The following is a 13,172-nucleotide window of genomic DNA, read 5'->3' on the forward strand; positions in this document are numbered from 1 at the left end:
TCCCTTTTACCAAACACCAAACATTTAAATGAGATCAACATTGCATCAATAGGGGCATAGAAGTATGAGAAACGATACTAATGTCGTTTTGGTCAGTGAACTCGCAATGCTATCTATCTCTTCATGGAACGTCCTTTATCGTAACGACAGCATGACCTTTGATATTTCCTTCGTTCATCGCATAACATCAAGGTCAAATGGTTTCTTTTTATTAAAAAAAATTAAATAACGGTGACCTAGTTTTATTTCTTTGATTAAGTATTGTTTGGACGTATTATAAAAAAAACGAACGTTATAAATACCCAAAATATATTCTGACATTATATTTTCTAAATTTGTATATTTTGTTATAAGCATTTTATGTATCAAATCAAATTTAATTAAAATAAAACTTAATGTAATAATCCACGTTTTAATATGTTATATATTTTAAAGGATTAGCATTTAATCGATAAATGTATTTTTAAATATTTGAAAACATACAGGAAAATCTAACGTTAAAAGTAAAAAGGTAAATAAAAATCGAAATGTTTTATTTGATATTAAAACATGAATATAGAAGTAGGTCACGAAGAGGCCCTATGTACTTTTCCATTATCTTATTTCGGTCAGCTGTTTCATTAAAGTTATGACATAATTAAATCGTCGTAAAAAATGTTTCTTTATTTATAAGGGCTTTATATATAATAATAATAATAATAATAATAATAATAATAATAATAATAAACGTGATGAGTTTTAATACTGAAATTGTTAAATATTTATTTATTTTATAATGAATGGTAAGGAAAATGTTTCTACCTGGAAAATAATTTCATGTCTCTCGTAAATTAAACTGCCAAGACATTTTTAGACTTGTGAAGTAATTCATGTCGTTTTATTAAAATGAAAAATAATTGATAGATATAATATTTTTGTTCGTCATTTCAAAATTTTATTATTTTAAAAGAGAAATATGTAATAAATAAGTTACATAAGAAATCAAAACAATTCCTTAGAAGAAAGTTGGACTGGAGCCTATTCCTTACACTTGACCAGTCATAAGATAGCAATAAACTCATTGTCTATAAAAATCTTTTTTTAAATATTTAATTCATTAATTTTCATTTTTATCATATTAAATTTAAATAAGAATAGTCTTATTGAACACATTACATAATATGATAATGAATATAATTTTATACCAATAGCGATAATGATTTTGAGTTATCGGAATATTGATTTATAGATGTTTTATTGGGAAAAATTTCGCATGCAGATTTTTTTGTAGAAGTACAAAAATCTAAACAGTGTAATGTATCTATACATTGCGGCTTATGTAAGCTGATCAAAATTTTATGCAGTGTCCTTAGCCCAAGTCGGAAGTATAAGCATGTTGGGTACAAAGCCTTGGACACTATTTCCCAATCACTGTCTGAGGAAAAGTAAACACATTTCTGGCTGCTGTTCAAATTTAGTTTAAAAACAATTACTATTACGTCATTATACCTAGTTCCTATGTTGATGTAAATGAATTATTGACATCAAGAGTTGGATTTACTACTTATGTCATATTTGAAATAATTCGTTTTGAAGCAAGTAGAATATTGAGGTTAGATTTTCTATAATTTCATTCTTACTCACATCTGTCTGTCTTAAATATTTCAGTTTTACTTGACTAAGCTTACGTAAGGCATAAACATACAATTTGTAATTGCTGCAAGTAGACTATTTTTAATATCAGAAATATTGTAATAATTATAAATTATAATCCTTTAGATTCAGAAATATAATGTAGGTCTGTAACCATTATTTATTAGAATTTCTGTAGATAATTGATTATCATACGTCGTTTTATCTTATGGGTGATTCCTTGATTTTCAATAGTACTTATGAATAAGTTTTATTTTTGTTTTATTCTTTGGATCTCTCAAATGAGTTCATTTCTTGCTAATCTTATTAGCGACCAGACTGGAAATCAGAGAGTAAAGACAAAGTTTACAAGTGTATTGTACATACAGTGAAACCTGTGTAAGCCGGACTTGTGTGGTACCGAATATTTATTCTGGTTTGATATGTTTCCGTTTTATTAAGGTTTCATTTTGGTTAGGTTTTACTGTATTACTAAGAAACAAATCAAATATAACATTTAAATATACATGTTTTTTTTTTTTAAATTATAGTTCTTTGTTTACAATTTTTATTGATTTTTAAACCACAAGTTTACTTTTCATTATATTTTAATTTAAACAGGATACAAAGGAAAATACAAAGTCTAATTTTATACTTAAAATAATTGTAAGATTGTAAATCTATAAAGTATCAAAGTTTAAAATTTTTAAAAATGATGTCTTTATTTTATTTCATATTTTTAAATTGAAGACTTGAATTTAGGCATGTTTAAATTAATTAAAATTGAAATTGAAGACAAAGTTTGTCGAAATAGTCACCTTTTTTAAATTCAATTTCATATCAAGCAAAAAGTATAGTCCCAATTCTGTACGGCTGGAAAGATAGAAGACATCTGTTTTGTCTCCGTTCCGTTTTTGGAAGGCGTTTTAACGTTTTTAATCGAATGTTTTTTTCCCATGTTTTAAGGGAATTATTATTTTTTAAATATTAGGCGATCAAATGGCGTAAAAGGAAAGGCCAAGTTGGCAAAAAAAGATGTATTCCGGAATATGAAAATAAATAAAAATATTACTATTTCGACAGACTTTGTCTTCAATTTTAATATTAATTAATATTAAAAATAACCAACGCAGACTTTTATTAATTGATTAAATTATTTCATGATTAATAAAAATAACTAAATAAATACGTAAGTCCTAACATAAGACAAGGACTATAGTTTTATTTTTTTTTAAGTGTAAATTATATATTTATATGTAATATTTAGTTTATTAAAGATTGCTGATGATTCATTACGAAAATTTTGATCGTATACATATTACTTACGGAAAAACTAATCACACTTACGTTACTCGCCAATAAATTCGCAGCGCATAAATTATTCACCGAATAATTGATTGTAACACATTTCTCTCTGAACAATTTATCATCAAATAATTGATCGCTCTCTCTTTACCAAGACTAACTGTAAGTTATAGTAGCATCTTTCGAAATAACGAAAGCAATATACAAAATGAGTTGATTACGACTTCGATATTGTGAGAAGAAACGTTAAAAATATTCAATTGTTTAACAATTTCCATCAACAAATATTTCCATTGATATCGAAATATATTTTAACATTATTTTATTTTTTTTTTAGAATTATTTCATCATGAGAAATTTTCAGTATTGAAACTCGTATTGAAATACTTGAGAAGGTAAATGACCTATGAGTCAAACAAAATGCCTTCACATATTTCGACTGTTAACCATCTGATAATTTTATTTTTTAAAAAGGAAACATTTATAATAATTTCGCTAATAATTATTTATTATTTTTAGTTTAAATACATTTTACATTAATTATTCTTAATTATACTTTTTTTTTTTTAAAGTTTTGGTTTAATTTAGTAAATTTATTTGCTTATAAAGTTATTGAATGATTAGATTAAGTCCATTCTATTTATATATTTATTTATTAATATGTTAATTGTAGTGTATTTTTACAATATTAAATATATAAAATTTTATAAATTAATTCGTTATATCAAACTAACTTGCTAAAATAAGTATCCTACAGTACTTAGAATGATATAAATAATCATTTATAATAAACTACAGTACTTTTGTTTTTTATGAAGTATATACATAGGTCATTACATTTAACAAAAAGAAAAAAATAGGAAATGTAATATCGCAGAAATGATAAAAGTATCAAAATGTATACAGTACAAGCTTACTTTTATCTACATTTACATCCGTTTAAACATTATGAAATAAAAGTTAACAAATTCTTTTCAAAATAATTGACTAAATATTTTTAAATATTAAAAATTTTCATAATTAATTAAACTAGAAAATATTGATTTAAATTTACGCTTATTTTTGTTCAATAAAAACATTTAATAATTAAGTTATATAAGCTGTGTTTAACTCTACATATGAATGTATTAGTTTCATTACGTTAATTAATAGAGAATTTAATATAATAGCTAACTTAGATAATACTTTTAGCATTTAATACGCTGGAGTTGAATGCACTAGTTATTAGCACCTGCCGATATTTGTCACATTGCACATGCAATGCCGAAGTAATTAAACAGATATTTAATGACCTTCTGTATCAGAGATAAGGGCAAAAAATTAACGATATATTTTTAAATATGTTTACATCGAATAAATAGAAATCCGCGAAGTACATTTTCCGTGACTAAAGTATGCATATCTGATTCATTTTACATGCTAAAATACGTACAGTACAATACAAAAAAAAAAAAAATTTAAATAGAATCTGTATCCTATTTATTAAGACAAATGATGCTGGTATATTTTATGTCTTATTTTTAGTTTAATTTTTACTCTAATAGCTCTCTTCTGCTAAGAAATTGGTATATAAATTTAATAGTCACAAGAAACATTAAAGAATTTTTTTTCCTCAGGAGTATCTACTATCATAATTTTTATGTACTACTGTTATAATTTCTTGATTTTATATTCTTGTCCGATATTAATCTAAATACATACAGATGTTTGAATTGGCATAAATTTCAGGTTTATTTAGCTATTTTCTCTTACGGTAATACTTCTAATTACAGTGTTCACTGGAAAAAATAGGCCTGTTATTTTCATAAACAGTAGTCTATGTTCAAAATTTATACATTTCTAAATAATTTAAGCGACTGTCTCTATAAAAATTGAAGCCAGCATCATTTTAATTCTTTATTACTAGCATAGAATATGAAATTTGAATTATTCTCATCGTTCAATAAAAGGATATGTCAGTTGATTGATAAATGATCAGTTATTAAGTCATTCATGAGTTAAAGCTTTAGGAATTTTTCTTTAGATAAACATCAGTTTTGATTGCAGAACATTAATGGTCTGTAATCAATATTCGCAATATTAAGTATTTTTGATATTTATTTTTAAATTTTTAATGAATTTGACATTTTCAAATTCTTCGGTATTGTTTTAGGCCTATATTAATCAAATATTGGATCTTACATTTGTTATGATAGATTTAATAAATCTATTGACATATAATTTATTATTAGGACAGAGCAAACAGTAAATAATTATATATAAAATGATTGTAAGATCTGTCTTGATTATCTTATAGATAGAGGAGGAAACCGATTCTTAAATACCAACAATAATAGTGTTTAAGAGTTATTGATATCTGAAAGCATCATAAAATTAATTTAATGCAATATATTTTGTTTCCAGTTTGTAAGTAAGGACTAATTAATTGTTATTTATAAATGGGAACAGACGGTTGAACTTTAGTAACATTCTTAATGCCACATAACTTAAAAGTAAGACTTGGCGGGATGATTTGCTGTTATTAATAGGTCTATTCAGTTGTTATTTTTTGCATTTTTAATTTTATCGCCAATATTTTGGATATTTCGGTGGCACTTAGGTTTAAGGTATAGATATATAAGATAAAAATACATTTACTTAAAAACAATTACAACTTTTTAAAATACTTTAAAAATAAATTTTTGTTCTTGTTGAATAAATTGAAATAATTAATTCTATCAGAATTTTTTTATACCAAATACGTAAAAATTTTTGACCGAAACATTACAGTATAAAAAAATTATCTTTATAAGGTTAGTTTTTTTATTGCGAAGAAGTAAATAACTTTAGAAAAATGCTAAATTAATTTCACAGATTTCATTTCAAATTCATTTCACATTCAAATTCGTATAGCAGCATCATTGACCTCATAAATTGTACAGTATGTCTTTCTGTAACATCCTTAATATAGCTGCTATCGCATTACGAGATATAAAATGTTATAAAGTTAGTTTATGATCATAAAGATATAATAGCAAAAGTTCAGTTTATGATTCACTTCTGTAAAATTATTTGTAGTTTACGATTTTACAGGTAGAATATGGTTCGAAGGTAGATTAAAAGGTCGATCGAACTTCAGGTTAGGAGATCAATTTTGTAGTGTTATTTACATCCTTTGACATTTACTGTACAGTATTTTATTGCCTACGCATGTACATAAAGCTAATAGATCCATCCTGATTTGGACCGTGTGATATTATCAGTTGTCACATGTGACCTTTATTTAAAAAAAAATCTTGTATTTTCCCATGGGTAATTGAATTAATGAGCTTGCCTCTGTGGCTCCATCTGATGAGGATATATCCAAAGTTATGTGATATCTCACTCACATCAGGATATATTTTCTTTCAGAGCAAATAATACAAAAATTGCTTTAAGAAAAAAAATAATACTAAATGCATCAATTGTTCCTACGGCCTGTATCCAATATCCTTATTAAAATGTTACATTTTATTTGTGCGTAAGGATCACGTATATCGTTTATGAAATAATGATGAGTGAATAATGTAAATTTAATATTATAAATACTCTTATAAATGCTGCAATTTGTTTTAGAATAATGATATCCTAGTTTTGCCAAACAATATTGTTGCCAGAAAGTCACAAACGATTCTTAATATATATATGTTTATTTCCAATACATCTCTAATATTTTCGTTTAATAGTTAAAAGATATTTCAATAAAAAGTAGAAAAAAAGAGTCTCTATCTAAAGTAACCATGTAACTGCAGTAACCCACATTACTCTCTCATTATGTCCACAAAAGTTATGACCTCCTGTACAAATGTCATGAAACTCTACACAGAAAATTGGCTGGCTGAATCCTAAGGGAAAATAAAATGAAATATGCCAATCAAACTTTTCCAAAATAAGGCAGCAATAAGATGAAAAATGCATTTTAGCTTAGTGACGTCATTTTCGGGAAGAGGAAGAGCAGGCGGATGAAAAAAACAGTTTTATATAGTAAATAAAATAAATTGCTTTAAAAATAAAATCAAAAAGACACTAAAGAAAACACATTTTAGACATAATTGCAAAAGAAATGTCATATCCCGAGAGAAGTTGTTGCATCTAGCGCAAGCATGCAGTAGGAAAAATAGGGAATATGTGTAAGGAATTTTTATGCGTCAAAGAATCTTCTCTTCGAATTAATATATATTTATGGTATAAATGGTAGTTTGCTTTGAGCATTTGCTTTAAAAATATCATTAGAAAAAACTATTTAGGGCACTTGTATTTTTTTTTTTAGTTACCAGAAATGACGCCATTAAACGGTACACACATTTTTCACTTTACTAATACTTTATTTCACAAAAAAATTTATTTTCTCTTCTAATTCAACTGGTCAATTTTCTATATGGAGTTTCATAATAATTTGTATTTTTCCTCTTTTTTTGTAATATCAAGTTGATAAAAAATTCTAATTTTTTAAAGAAAATAAAATATAATTCAGTTAAAAAGTTTGCGGTAAAAAGTATTTATATCAATAACTTTCAAATTAACATTATAACGTATTTTATTAACAGAGACATCTAAAAATATAAAAAAAAATTAGAGACATTTTATGCTATTTTTGTATATCTATATATTTTATAATTAAATATTTATTATGAATTAAACAATTATTCTAGTCAATTCAATTAAAATTTAAGCATAAAACGATAATAAATTATAAAATGAATATTATAAATATTTTTATTAATTAATAAAAGCTAAAAGTAAAGAGTTTTATAAAATATAATTTATTTAATTTATTTTTTTAAACACGTTATTAAATGACGCATATGAAATAAACGTAGTTTTCCCTCTTTAAAACCGAACAAATTAGAAAAAAGGGTCTGAAAATAAAAAAAAGATGGAATTTTTTTTGGACGAAACTTTTTTGAAAGTTTTCTCTGTTAAACCGAGACAAGTTAATTTGGTTTCCTAATTCGTCACCTAGCGGATTTTTCTCGAACTAGCACGAAATGGAGGAAAGAAGTTGGCGAGGTGAGTTCATCCATTCGACAAATAGTATTCAGGTGTCATAAAATTCGAAATATTAATCATTACTCGTATCAATTGCAAACGCTTTTATCATTAACTTACATTCGATTTAAATAATCGTTTGCCAATTACTAACTGTGTCTTTCTTATTATAATTTAAAAAACGTATTGTGTTTTTTAAATACTACCTTTATTATTATTATTATTATTATTGTATGATTTTTATTTTAAAAACATTATTATTAAAATTAATATTTTTCGATGTCGACACGTAACGTGCTCGTCGACGTTTCATCGGGAAAAAGATAATTTTTTCGAAATGATATTAATCAATTTCATGAAATTGATTATTTATTTAAATTTTGAATGAAACGTGACTTTAATTCATTCTAAAATAATATAAAAGAAGAGCTGTGTGGAATTTTTAAGATATTAAGAATAGTTTCTCTTTAAATTCTTTAGTTTACTGCATTTAAATATTGTTTGTTTGTTTTTTTTTCTTTTTTTGTTTGTTTGTATTGCTTCTAAAAATACATTCTAAAGTAAGAAACGAGAAGAAAAAAAAGTAGCTTTACTTCAACAGGTGCATTTTTCTAAATTATTTGCTTTAATGAAATTAATCTTAAATAAGTATTTTTTTAAAGAAAATTTTCTAATTTCTACTTGACATTATTTATTTATTAAAATTTTTGTTAATGNGCGTAAAAGGAAAGGCCAAGTTGGCAAAAAAAGATGTATTCCGGAATATGAAAATAAATAAAAATATTACTATTTCGACAGACTTTGTCTTCAATTTTAATTAAATAATATGACAATATTATTTGAATTAAAGTTTTTTTATTCATTTTATTATTTTAAAAGAGAAATATGTAATAAATAAGTTACATAAGAAATCAAAACAATTCCTTAGAAGAAAGTTGGACTGGAGCCTATTCCTTACACTTGACCAGTCATAAGATAGCAATAAACTCATTGTCTATAAAAATCTTTTTTTAAATATTTAATTCATTAATTTTCATTTTTATCATATTAAATTTAAATAAGAATAGTCTTATTGAACACATTACATAATATGATAATGAATATAATTTTATACCAATAGCGATAATGATTTTGAGTTATCGGAATATTGATTTATAGATGTTTTATTGGGAAAAATTTCGCATGCAGATTTTTTTGTAGAAGTACAAAAATCTAAACAGTGTAATGTATCTATACATTGCGGCTTATGTAAGCTGATCAAAATTTTATGCAGTGTCCTTAGCCCAAGTCGGAAGTATAAGCATGTTGGGTACAAAGCCTTGGACACTATTTCCCAATCACTGTCTGAGGAAAAGTAAACACATTTCTGGCTGCTGTTCAAATTTAGTTTAAAAACAATTACTATTACGTCATTATACCTAGTTCCTATGTTGATGTAAATGAATTATTGACATCAAGAGTTGGATTTACTACTTATGTCATATTTGAAATAATTCATTTTGAAGCAAGTAGAATATTGAGGTTAGATTTTCTATAATTTCATTCTTACTCACATCTGTCTGTCTTAAATATTTCAGTTTTACTTGACTCTAAGCTTACGTAAGGCATAAACATACAATTTGTAATTGCTGCAAGTAGACTATTTTTAATATCAGAAATATTGTAATAATTATAAATTATAATCCTTTAGATTCAGAAATATAATGTAGGTCTGTAACCATTATTTATTAGAATTTCTGTAGATAATTGATTATCATACGTCGTTTTATCTTATGGGTGATTCCTTGATTTTCAATAGTACTTATGAATAAGTTTTATTTTTGTTTTATTCTTTGGATCTCTCAAATGAGTTCATTTCTTGCTAATCTTATTAGCGACCAGACTGGAAATCAGAGAGTAAAGACAAAGTTTACAAGTGTATTGTACATACAGTGAAACCTGTGTAAGCCGGACTTGTGTGGTACCGAATATTTATTCTGGTTTGATATGTTTCCGTTTTATTAAGGTTTCATTTTGGTTAGGTTTTACTGTATTACTAAGAAACAAATCAAATATAACATTTAAATATACATGTTTTTTTTTTTTAAATTATAGTTCTTTGTTTACAATTTTTATTGATTTTTAAACCACAAGTTTACTTTTCATTATATTTTAATTTAAACAGGATACAAAGGAAAATACAAAGTCTAATTTTATACTTAAAATAATTGTAAGATTGTAAATCTATAAAGTATCAAAGTTTAAAATTTTTAAAAATGATGTCTTTATTTTATTTCATATTTTTAAATTGAAGACTTGAATTTAGGCATGTTTAAATTAATTAAAATTGAAATTGAAGACAAAGTTTGTCGAAATAGTCACCTTTTTTAAATTCAATTTCATATCAAGCAAAAAGTATAGTCCCAATTCTGTACGGCTGGAAAGATAGAAGACATCTGTTTTGTCTCCGTTCCGTTTTTGGAAGGCGTTTTAACGTTTTTAATCGAATGTTTTTTTCCCATGTTTTAAGGGAATTATTATTTTTTAAATATTAGGCGATCAAATGGCGTAAAAGGAAAGGCCAAGTTGGCAAAAAAAGATGTATTCCGGAATATGAAAATAAATAAAAATATTACTATTTCGACAGACTTTGTCTTCAATTTTAATATTAATTAATATTAAAAATAACCAACGCAGACTTTTATTAATTGATTAAATTATTTCATGATTAATAAAAATAACTAAATAAATACGTAAGTCCTAACATAAGACAAGGACTATAGTTTTATTTTTTTTTAAGTGTAAATTATATATTTATATGTAATATTTAGTTTATTAAAGATTGCTGATGATTCATTACGAAAATTTTGATCGTATACATATTACTTACGGAAAAACTAATCACACTTACGTTACTCGCCAATAAATTCGCAGCGCATAAATTATTCACCGAATAATTGATTGTAACACATTTCTCTCTGAACAATTTATCATCAAATAATTGATCGCTCTCTCTTTACCAAGACTAACTGTAAGTTATAGTAGCATCTTTCGAAATAACGAAAGCAATATACAAAATGAGTTGATTACGACTTCGATATTGTGAGAAGAAACGTTAAAAATATTCAATTGTTTAACAATTTCCATCAACAAATATTTCCATTGATATCGAAATATATTTTAACATTATTTTATTTTTTTTTTAGAATTATTTCATCATGAGAAATTTTCAGTATTGAAACTCGTATTGAAATACTTGAGAAGGTAAATGACCTATGAGTCAAACAAAATGCCTTCACATATTTCGACTGTTAACCATCTGATAATTTTATTTTTTAAAAAGGAAACATTTATAATAATTTCGCTAATAATTATTTATTATTTTTAGTTTAAATACATTTTACATTAATTATTCTTAATTATACTTTTTTTTTTTTAAAGTTTTGGTTTAATTTAGTAAATTTATTTGCTTATAAAGTTATTGAATGATTAGATTAAGTCCATTCTATTTATATATTTATTTATTAATATGTTAATTGTAGTGTATTTTTACAATATTAAATATATAAAATTTTATAAATTAATTCGTTATATCAAACTAACTTGCTAAAATAAGTATCCTACAGTACTTAGAATGATATAAATAATCATTTATAATAAACTACAGTACTTTTGTTTTTTATGAAGTATATACATAGGTCATTACATTTAACAAAAAGAAAAAAATAGGAAATGTAATATCGCAGAAATGATAAAAGTATCAAAATGTATACAGTACAAGCTTACTTTTATCTACATTTACATCCGTTTAAACATTATGAAATAAAAGTTAACAAATTCTTTTCAAAATAATTGACTAAATATTTTTAAATATTAAAAATTTTCATAATTAATTAAACTAGAAAATATTGATTTAAATTTACGCTTATTTTTGTTCAATAAAAACATTTAATAATTAAGTTATATAAGCTGTGTTTAACTCTACATATGAATGTATTAGTTTCATTACGTTAATTAATAGAGAATTTAATATAATAGCTAACTTAGATAATACTTTTAGCATTTAATACGCTGGAGTTGAATGCACTAGTTATTAGCACCTGCCGATATTTGTCACATTGCACATGCAATGCCGAAGTAATTAAACAGATATTTAATGACCTTCTGTATCAGAGATAAGGGCAAAAAATTAACGATATATTTTTAAATATGTTTACATCGAATAAATAGAAATCCGCGAAGTACATTTTCCGTGACTAAAGTATGCATATCTGATTCATTTTACATGCTAAAATACGTACAGTACAATACAAAAAAAAAAAAAATTTAAATAGAATCTGTATCCTATTTATTAAGACAAATGATGCTGGTATATTTTATGTCTTATTTTTAGTTTAATTTTTACTCTAATAGCTCTCTTCTGCTAAGAAATTGGTATATAAATTTAATAGTCACAAGAAACATTAAAGAATTTTTTTTCCTCAGGAGTATCTACTATCATAATTTTTATGTACTACTGTTATAATTTCTTGATTTTATATTCTTGTCCGATATTAATCTAAATACATACAGATGTTTGAATTGGCATAAATTTCAGGTTTATTTAGCTATTTTCTCTTACGGTAATACTTCTAATTACAGTGTTCACTGGAAAAAATAGGCCTGTTATTTTCATAAACAGTAGTCTATGTTCAAAATTTATACATTTCTAAATAATTTAAGCGACTGTCTCTATAAAAATTGAAGCCAGCATCATTTTAATTCTTTATTACTAGCATAGAATATGAAATTTGAATTATTCTCATCGTTCAATAAAAGGATATGTCAGTTGATTGATAAATGATCAGTTATTAAGTCATTCATGAGTTAAAGCTTTAGGAATTTTTCTTTAGATAAACATCAGTTTTGATTGCAGAACATTAATGGTCTGTAATCAATATTCGCAATATTAAGTATTTTTGATATTTATTTTTAAATTTTTAATGAATTTGACATTTTCAAATTCTTCGGTATTGTTTTAGGCCTATATTAATCAAATATTGGATCTTACATTTGTTATGATAGATTTAATAAATCTATTGACATATAATTTATTATTAGGACAGAGCAAACAGTAAATAATTATATATAAAATGATTGTAAGATCTGTCTTGATTATCTTATAGATAGAGGAGGAAACCGATTCTTAAATACCAACAATAATAGTGTTTAAGAGTTATTGATATCTGAAAGCATCATAAAATTAATTTAATGCAATATATTTTGTTTCC

General features: G+C 24.6%; 1 protein-coding gene across 6 annotated transcripts in view; it reads left to right on the forward strand.

Annotated features, from left to right (window-relative positions):
- LOC111641025 (HMG box transcription factor BBX-like) overlaps positions 1-13,172 on the forward strand; it is a 134,854-nt gene that overhangs the window by 35,825 nt on the left and 85,857 nt on the right. The window contains exon 1 of one of the 6 annotated variants that reach the window (XM_023387447.1): positions 1,191-1,591. The exons of 4 other annotated variants lie outside the window; for them this stretch is intronic. The gene's annotated coding sequence lies outside the window, so the exon portion shown is untranslated. Of the gene's footprint in view, positions 1-1,190; positions 1,592-9,043; positions 9,445-13,172 lie in introns of those variants that run through there. One more of the 6 variants, XM_023387506.1, reaches the window with a different exon arrangement.

This window comes from Centruroides sculpturatus, unplaced genomic scaffold (assembly GCF_000671375.1).
Source record: "Centruroides sculpturatus isolate CEXI.00-Female unplaced genomic scaffold, Cexi_2.0 scaffold59, whole genome shotgun sequence".
Classification (NCBI taxonomy): Eukaryota; Metazoa; Arthropoda; class Arachnida; order Scorpiones; family Buthidae; genus Centruroides; species Centruroides sculpturatus.